Source organism: Oncorhynchus clarkii, chromosome 8 (genome assembly GCF_045791955.1).
Source record: "Oncorhynchus clarkii lewisi isolate Uvic-CL-2024 chromosome 8, UVic_Ocla_1.0, whole genome shotgun sequence".
NCBI lineage: Eukaryota > Metazoa > Chordata > Actinopteri > Salmoniformes > Salmonidae > Oncorhynchus > Oncorhynchus clarkii.
This window is the reverse complement of record NC_092154.1, coordinates 22855096-22863794: the sequence shown is the minus strand read 5'-3', so window position 1 is coordinate 22863794 and position 8699 is coordinate 22855096.

Below are 8699 nucleotides of genomic sequence, written 5' to 3'. Positions count from 1 at the left end.
CCACTGCTGGGCCTGTATCACTAGGATGTAGGTCACACTGTATCACTAGGATGTAGGTCACATCCTATATGACTGTCGCACTATAGGGGTCTTTCCTGAATCTCAGCCATATGAATGGAGTTGACTGAGACCACCTATTTAAGCTACCAGAGTGTATCAGAGAGGGTGGTCATCCCTGCAGTGCAGTGTGACATGCAACTACTTGACATGTTAAGAGACGTTTAGTGTATTTAAAAACCTGCATGCTTAGCCTAGCTCCCCCAGCCACCACATGACCTTACGTGAGCTCATTCGTTTTTCCTGACTGTGTGTGTGTGTGTGTGTGTGTGTTAGAGGTCGACCGATTAATCGGAATGGCCGATTAATTGGGGCCGATTTCAAGTTTTCAGAACAATCGGAAATCGGTATTTTTGGACACCAATTTTGCCTAATTGTTTTGTTATTATTATTATTTTTTTACACCATTATTTAATCTTCATTTAACTAGGCAAGTCAGTTAAGAACACGTTCTTATTTTCAATGACGGCCTAGGAACGGTGGGCTAACTGCCTCGTTCAGATTTTCACCTTGTCAGCTCGGGGGACCTAATCTTGCAACCTTACAGTTAACTAGTCCTTGTGCACTCCACAAGGAGACTGCATGTTACGCGAATGCAGTAAGCCAAGGTAAGTTGCTAGCTAGCATTAAACTTATCTTATAAAAACAATCAATCAATCATAATCACTAGTTAACAACACATGGTTGATGATATTACTAGATATTATCTAGCGTGTCCTGTGTTGCATATAATCTGACTGAGCATACAAGCATACAAGTATCTAAGTATCTGACTGAGCGGTGGTAGGCAGAAGCAGACGTGTAAACATTAATTCAAACAGCACTTTCGTGCGTTTTGCCAGCAGCTCTTCGTTGTGTGTCAAGCATTGTGCTGTTTATGACTTCAAAGCCTATCAGCTCCCGAGATGAGGCTGGTGTAACCGATGTGAAATGGCTGGCTAGTTAACACGCGCTAATAGCGTTTCAAACATCACTCGCTCTGAGCTTGTGGTTGTTTCCTTTGCTCTGCATGGGTAACGCTGCTTCGAAGGTGGCTGTTGTTGTTGTGTTCCTGGTTCGAGCCCAGGGAGGAGCGAGGAGAGGGACGGAAGCTATACTGTTACACTGGCAGGACTAAAGTGCCTATAAGAACATCCAATAGTCAAAGGTTAATGAAATACAAATGGTATAGAGAGAAATAGTCCTATAATTCCTATAATAACTACAACCTAAAATGTCTTACCTTGGGAATACTGAAGACACATGTTAAAAGGAACCACCAGCTTTCATATGTTCTGAGCAAGGAACTTAAACGTTAGCTTTCTTACATGGCACTTTTACACTTTGTTTTTGCATTATTTAAACCAAATTGAACATGTTTCATTATTTATTTGAGGCTAAATTGATTTTATTGATGTATTATATTAAGTTAAAATAAGTGTTAATTCAATATTGTTGTAATTGTCATTATTACAAATAACAAATAAAAAAAATAGGCAGATTAATCGGTATCGGCTTTTTTTTGGGGGGGGTCCTCCAATAATCGGTATCAGTATCGGCGCTGAAAAATCATAATCGGTCGACCTCTAGTGTGTGCCATGTGTTTGCCAGGTTTGTGTGTGCCATGTGTGTGCCATGTGTGTGCCAGGTGTGTGCCAGGTGTGTGTGCCATGTGTGTGCCAGGTGTGTGCCAGGTGTGTGTGCCGTGTAGTGGAGCAGGCGAGACCTGTTTTTCCTGCTGATAGCCGCTGGTGACAGTGACAGGTGTGAGTCACTTTCAGACTGCCCATTGTTAACCGTTTGCTGATGTAAACGCAGGATCTGTGGGGCATTTTCTGTTGCTGCCCCCAGCACAATGCACAATGGCAGACAGACGCTGACACCACCACAAAATGTATTTATTTAGCAAAAGCGACATTGGGCCTCTGACATGTGTTTGTGCCCCACAACAACAGAAATGGGGGGGAAGAGAGAATGAAAGAAAGTGAGGGTGGGTGCACAAAAAACAAATAGTCTGTAGAATAGTCTAGTATGATTGGCTGAGTTTGACCCTGATACCCTTGATACAGGTTTCCATGGAGACACACTTCTGAATCTACTTCACTAGATCTGCAACACTCAAACATATGCAAATTGGTTGTGTTATTGCATCAGAAAAAAGCCTATAAAACCAAGGGGCACAAAGACTGTGAGGGGCCAGCCTGGACACCCAACCCCTCCCCCTTGGCCAACTGGTGCCAAGACAGATATAGTGCCATCTTGCCAATCTGGAGACCCTGGTTCACCCCCCCCCCCCCCCCCCCCACCCTAAATAAACAGACCAGACACCATCGACTAAGCTTTGGCCGAAGGATGTCTCTGTCTGTGTGCTTGTGGGTTCTATTTTTGCGCAATGAAACACTTGAACAGTCAGCGTGGAACTGTAACCACTGGTTCTAATGGAGATGAAAAGAGGCTTGTGACAGCAGTTTGTAGAGAGAGGGGAAGCATGAGGCGAAAGGGGGGGGGGGATATATGGGCGTTACGTAGGGGATGTTAATGATAGGATTGCCTGGCTGATGCCTGGAATAATAAGGAACGTCAAGGTCGAACGTAGAGAGAGAGCGGGAGAGTTCCCTTCTGCAAAATAAATTATTCAGCTCCTCTTTTGTCTCCCACTCCTCTTCTCAGGGCTTTGTTGGAATGGCCCTGACAGGTTTATTCTAGCTCTGCCTCTGTCTTTGGAGTGGGATGTGTTGCCTGCTTGCCTACGTCGCCTTCACAAGGCTTCAGACTGCTCAAAATGCCTCGTTAATTAGACTGCCAAATTACAGCCCTGACGCTTCCTTGCAGGTGACTGTGGGAAATGCATGTTCTTCAAGTGCTCTTTTATTCCAAGGACCAGGAGAAGAAACAGCAGCTACAGGGAAGGGGTTTTGTTGTTCAGATGCATCTCTTGAGAGTTAGTATGGTCAGGGCGTGAGTTGGGTGGGCAGTCTATGTTTGATTTTCTATGATTTGGGGATTTCTATGTTTCGGCCTAGTATGGTTCTCAATCAGAGGCAGGTGTCATTAGTTGTCTCTGATTGAGAATCATACTTAGGTAGCCTGGATTGCACTGTTTGTTTGTGGGTGATTGTCTATGTTAGTGGCTTGTGTCAGCACAGGTCTCATTTGTAGCTTCACGGTCGTATTTGGTTTATTGTTTTGTGTTACTCTTTTGTATAGTGTTCAGTGTTCTCTTTATTAAAATTCACTATGAACACATACCACGCCGCATATTGGTCCTCTGATCCTTCTTGCCTCTCCTCTTCAGATGAAGAGGAGAAAGACCGTGACAATGACACAAGTAATTTTCCAACAATTGTTTACAGACATATTATTTATAATTCATTGTATCACAATTCCAGTGGGTCAGAAGTTTACATGCACTAAGTTGACTGTGCCTTTAAACAGCTTGGAAAATTCCAGAAAATGATGTAATGGCTTTAGAAGCTTCTGATGGGCTAATTTACATCCTTTGAGTCAATTGGAGGTGTACCTGTGGATGTATTTCAAGGCCTACCTTCAAACTCAGTGCCTCTTTGCTTGACATCATGGGAAAATCAAATGAAATCAGCCAAGACGTCAGAAGAAAAATGTAGACCTCCACAAGTCTGGTTCATCCTTGGGAGCAATTTCCAAACGCCTGAAGGTACCACGCTCATCTGTACAAACAATAGTACGCAAGTATATTCACCATGAGACCACGTAGCCGTCATACTGCTCAGGAAGGAGATGCGTTCTGTCTCCTGGAGATGAACGTACTTTGGTGCGAAAAGTGCAAATCAATCCCAGAACAACAGCAAAGGACCTTGTGAAGATGCTGGAGGAAACAGGTACAAAAGTATCTATATCCACAGTAAAACGAGTCCTATATCGACATAACCTGAAAGGCCGCTCAGCAAGGAAGAAGCCACTGCTCCAAACCTTCATAAAAAAGCCAGACTACGGTTTTCAAATGCACATGGGGACAAAGATCGTATTTTTTGGAGAAATGTCCTCTGGTTTGATTAAATAAAAATATAACTATTTGGCCATAATGACCATCTTTATGTTTGGAGGGAAAAGGGGATGCTTGCATGCCGAAGAACACCATCCCAACCGTGAAGCATGGGGGTGGCAGCATCATGTTGTTGGGGTGCTTTGCTGCTGGAGGAACTGGTGCACTTCACAAAATAGACAGCATCATGAGTCAGGAAAATTATGTGGATATGTTGAAGCAACATCTCAAGACATCAGTCAGCAAGTTTGGTCGTAAATGGGTCTTCCAAATGGACAATGACCCCAAGCATACTTCCAAAGTTGTGACAAAATGGCAACAAAGGACAACAAAGTCAAGGTATTGGTGTGGCCATCACAAAGCCCTGACCTCAATCCTATAGAAAATTTTTGGGCAGAACTGAAAAAGCGTGTGCGAGCAAGAAGGCCGACGCACCTGACTCAGTTTCATCAACTCTGTCAGGAGGAATGTGCCATAATTCACCCAACTTATTGTGGGAAGCTTATGGAAGGCTCCCCGAAACTATTGACCCAAGTTAAACAATTTAACGGCAATGCTACCAAATACTAATTGAGTGTATGTAAACTTCTGACCCACTGGGAATGTGATGAAAGAAACAACATTCCAAAAGCTGTACTAATAAAAGCTCTACTATTATTCTGACATTTCACATTCTTAAAAAAAGTGGTGATCCTAAATGACCTAAGACAGGGAATTTAAACTAGGATTAGATGTCAGGAATTGTGAAACACTGAGTTTAAATGTATTTGACTTAGGTGTATGTAAACTTCAGACTTCAACTCTACATAAGAGTGTCTAGTTTGAGAAACAGATGCCTCACAAGTCCTCAACTGGCAGCTTCATTAAATAGTACCCACAAAACACCAGTCTCAACGTCTACAGTGAAGAGGCGACTCCGGGATGCTGGCCTTTTAGGCATAGTTCCTCTGTCCAGTGTCTGTGTTCTTTTGCCCATCATAATATTTTCTTTTTATTGGCCAGTCTGAGATAATGCTTTTTCTTTGCAAGTCCATATAATGGCAAGAACAGCTCAAATAAGCAAAGAGAAACGACATTCCATCATTACTTTAAGACAGTCAGTACGGAACATTTCAAGAACTTTGAACATTTCTTCAAGTGCAGTCGCAAAAAACATCAAGCGCTCATGAGGAATGCCACAGGAAAGGAGAGTTACCTCTACTGCAGAAGATAGGTTCATTAGAGTCACCAGCCTCAGAAATTGCAGCCCAAATAAATGCTTCACAGAGTTCAAAAGTAACACACATCTCAACATCAACTGTTCAGAGGAGACTGCTTGAATCAGGCCTTCATGGTCGAATTGCTGCAAAGAAACCACTACTGAAAGACACCAATAAGAAAAAGAGACTTGCTTGGGCCAAGAAACCCGAGCAATGGACATTAGACCGGTGAAAATCTGTCCTTTGGTCGGAGTCCAAATTGGTGATGGAGAGTGATGAAGCGCTGCATCAGATGACCATCAGATGACCTGGCCTTCACAATTACCCGACCTCAACCCAACTGAGATGGTTTGGGATGAGTTGGACCGCAGAATGAAGGAAAAGCAGCCAACAAGTGCTCAGTATATGTAGGAACTCCTTCAAGACTGTTGGAAAAGCATTCCATGTGAAGCTGGTTGAGAGAATGCCAAGAGTGTGCAAAGCTGTCATCAAGGCAAAGGGTGCCTATTTTGAAGAATCTAAAATCTTAAATATATTTTGATTTGTTTAACACTTTTTTGGTCACTACATGATTCCATGTGTTATTTCATTTGATGTCTTCACTATTATTCTACAATGTAGAAAAAAAAGAAAAACCCTTGAATGAGTAGGTGTGTCCAAACTTTCAACTGTACATTTTGTTGATTGATTGATTGATTGAACTGACAAAATAACTTTATCAGGAGTAAGAGGAAGGATGAGACACACCTAATTTGTTGTTGACTCATGTTCTTATATGACACTGTCACTTCCCCTTTATTGGGACATCATCAGCCACCTTGCCTACAGTACATGATTGTCACTTGATGCCAGTACAAGCAGGTATGACAGCTTTTTGACACGTTGTCTAGCATTGCAAGGAGATGTCAGATCGTGAATTACGCCCACACTCAATCTTCAGGGCTGCCAGTATCAGACTGATCTGTTGTCTCTCTGTATGGGTAAACATCTGGAAACTAGCCTGGATTGTCACACACCTACTGAAAGCTATGTTCAATCACACTCAAAACACAATGTTAGCACTTTACAATGTTACCGCACAGTGTCGCAGCAATGCTGATGCCAATGCTTTGATTTAATTGGGAGTCAGTTGTCTAGATGCCTTTGTCTTTGTGGCTGTTATGTTTTCCATGACATTGTCTGGTGATAACAAAAGCCTACTTAATAAAGTGGCGCTGAGGGATGGGAAGATTGAGGCTACACACTCGTGAAACAGTGCATTAGCATGAAAAGCAGCGCTCGCTCAAGCACAACGTCCTTTCAAATAGGGCTGGCCTGGCTGGCTGACACAGTGTGGAATGCACTAACCACAAGCAGGAGCCCAGTTTGTAGGGCTGCTCGCTGTAGAGTGCAGGGGGGACGTGGGCCCCATGCTGGACATAAAAGGCTGGGATGGTACATTCCTCGCCGGCTGGACAATGCCAGAGAGGAATTACACTTTTTCAAGGGCAGGCAGCTCAGTTAATCTAGCTAGCAACCCCCCTGTACCTCCCAGTTAAGGCCTAGCTGGGCAGGGCTTTGTGAAGCTGGGACAAGTAGGCTGCTGTGTGGGCATCCTTCGCCAGCCAGTCTGTATACCTCTGTCATTATGAGACTATAGCGCTGTATATAGTGCCTTCGGAAAGTATTCACACCCCTGGACTTTTTCCACATTTTGTTACGTTACAACCTTATTCTAAAATTGATTAAATAAATCCAAATCCTCAGCAATCAACACACAATACACAATAATGAAAAAGCAAAAACAGGTTTTTAGACATTTTTGCAAATGTATAATATTTTAAAACACATTCCTTATTTACGTAAGTATTCAGACCCTTTGCTATGCGACTCAAAATTGAGCTCAGGTGCATCCTGTTTCCATTGATCATACTTGAGATGTTTCTACAACTTGATTGGAGTCCACCTGTGGTATTTTCAATTGATTAGACATGATTTGGAAAGGCACACACATGTCTATATAAGATTCCACAGTTGACAGTGCATGTCAGAACAAAAACCAAGCCATGAGGTCAAAGGAATTGTCCGTAGAGCTTTGAGACGGGATTGTGTTGAGGCACAGATCTGGGGAAGTGTACCAAAAAATCTCTGCAGCATTGAAATCCCCAAGAACACAGTGGCCTCCATCATTCTTAAATGGAAGAAGTTTGGAACCACCAAGACTCTTCCTAGAGCTGGCTGCCCAGCCAAACTGAGCAATGGGGGAGAAGGGCCTTGGTCAGGAAGGTGACCAAGAACCTGATGGTCACTCCAGAGCTCCAGAGTTCCTCTGTGGAGATGGGAGAACCTTCCAGAAGGACAACCATCTCTGCAGAACTCCACCAATCAGGCTTTTATGGTAGAGTGGCCAGACAGAAGGCACATGACAGCCCGCTTGGAGTTTGCCATAAGGCACCTGAAGACTCTCACACCATGAGAAACAAGATTCTCTGGTCTGATGAAACCAAGATTAAACTCTTGAATCCTGAATGCCAAGCGTTACATCTGGAGGAAACCTGGCACCATCCCTACAGTGAAGCATGGTGGTGGCAGAATCATGCAGTGGGGATGATTTTCAGCGGCAGGGCTGGGAGACTAGTTGGGAAAGATGAGCGGAGCAATGTTCTGGGAGATCCTTTTATTTATTTGTATTAAAATTGTACTCCCTTTTCCTCCCCAATTTCGTCATTTCCAATTGATAGTTACAGTTTTGTCCCATCGCTGCAACTTGGGAAATGCGGCGGTCGAGAGCTGTGCGTCCTCCGAAATACAACCCTGCCAAGCCGCACTTACAACCCTGCAGAGAATACAACCCTGCAGAGAAGAAAGGGAGAAACTCCCCAAATGCAGGTGTGCCAAGCTTGTAGCGTCATACTTAAGAAGACTCAAGGTTGTAATCGCTACCAAAGGTGTTTCAACAAAGTACTGAGTAAAGGGTCGGAATATTTATGTAAATCTTGTGTTTAGATTGATGAGGGGAAAAAAAAACAATTTAATCCATTTTAGAATAAGTCTGTAACCCGCCTGAAAATAAGGGAGTGGTCATATAAATCACAGTGCTAAAATGTAACATTAGCTTTTCTTCTGGTCAAGTCAGTGGGCACTGGGTCGATAGTTATGGCTTCTCTTTGATAGGCTCTGTGGCTTAATGAGGTGAGGCTTCCTCCATGCCAAGCCATTGCCACGGAAACTGCGTTCGATGCCAGAGAGGCTCCTCAGGGAGGAGAGGCGGGCGGGCACTGTCTGCCCACAGCCCACCATCTCCATTTAATCAGCGGGGAGAAAGGAGCTCTTGAGAGAAGACACTTTCTCCAAGTCGTCCTGTGGGTCAGTGAGTAAGAGAGAGAGAGAGAGAGAGCTGCTTGACGCATTGCCTGCCTGTAAAACCACACTAATATCAAGCCCAGCTGTGAGGGAGGAGGGTT